This window comes from Corvus brachyrhynchos, unplaced genomic scaffold, assembly GCF_000691975.1.
Source record: "Corvus brachyrhynchos isolate BGI_N302 unplaced genomic scaffold, ASM69197v1 scaffold32, whole genome shotgun sequence".
Classification (NCBI taxonomy): domain Eukaryota; kingdom Metazoa; phylum Chordata; class Aves; order Passeriformes; family Corvidae; genus Corvus; species Corvus brachyrhynchos.
This window is the reverse complement of record NW_008237919.1, coordinates 6,737,487-6,738,052: the sequence shown is the minus strand read 5'-3', so window position 1 is coordinate 6,738,052 and position 566 is coordinate 6,737,487. Positions and strand designations below refer to the sequence as shown.

Genomic DNA, 566 nt, shown 5'->3' with positions numbered 1-566 from the left:
GGGTGGGCGTGCGCTGCTGCCGCGAGGGCAGGAGCTGGGGATGCTGCTTTGCAACCCCCCGTCCCTCTAGAGACAGCAGCTAAATGGGCCCCTGCTACCTCCGCCAGGCCTCCTCACCGTACGTGTGAGGAGCTGCGGCGGACAGTAAAGACCCGCCGCACACTTCAACGGAGGACCGAGCAGAGAGCTCTCCAAATCTGGTGGAGTGGTTACCTGAGGAAAAGGAAGCAGGATGTTCTGTTTCCCCCTCTTTCATCCAGGGAGGTTTATCATGAATCACATCACTAGGGGGAGTCTGTCATTCCGGTTCACTTCCCGAAGGAAACGTTCGGGGAGTCTGTCAGTTGCCCTCAGGGTCCGGGCTTGCACGTGCGCTGCTGCAGGTGTTAAAAATAGCGAGTGACTGCAGCGAGGAGCTATGATGGGTCGGTGGCACCTCGTCCCCTGCCACGCACCCTGCTACTGGGAGACGCCAGCGCCAGGGCCCGGAGGCAGGCGCGGAGTGGGAAGAGGGAGGCAGATCCTGGGTGAACCGGTAGCCACCGGGTGCTGCAGTCACGCTGCGG

The 566-nt window shown here is 62.0% G+C and overlaps 1 long non-coding RNA gene across 1 annotated transcript in view; it reads right to left on the bottom strand.

Moving 5' to 3' along the window:
• Window positions 1-560, bottom strand: part of LOC108446466 — a 2,790-nt gene extending 2,230 nt beyond the window's left edge. Inside the window, exon 1 of the long non-coding RNA XR_001861645.1 lies at window positions 214-560. This is a non-coding gene — a long non-coding RNA (uncharacterized LOC108446466). The remainder of the gene's footprint in view (window positions 1-213) is intronic.
• Between the last annotated feature and the right edge of the window lie 6 nt (window positions 561-566).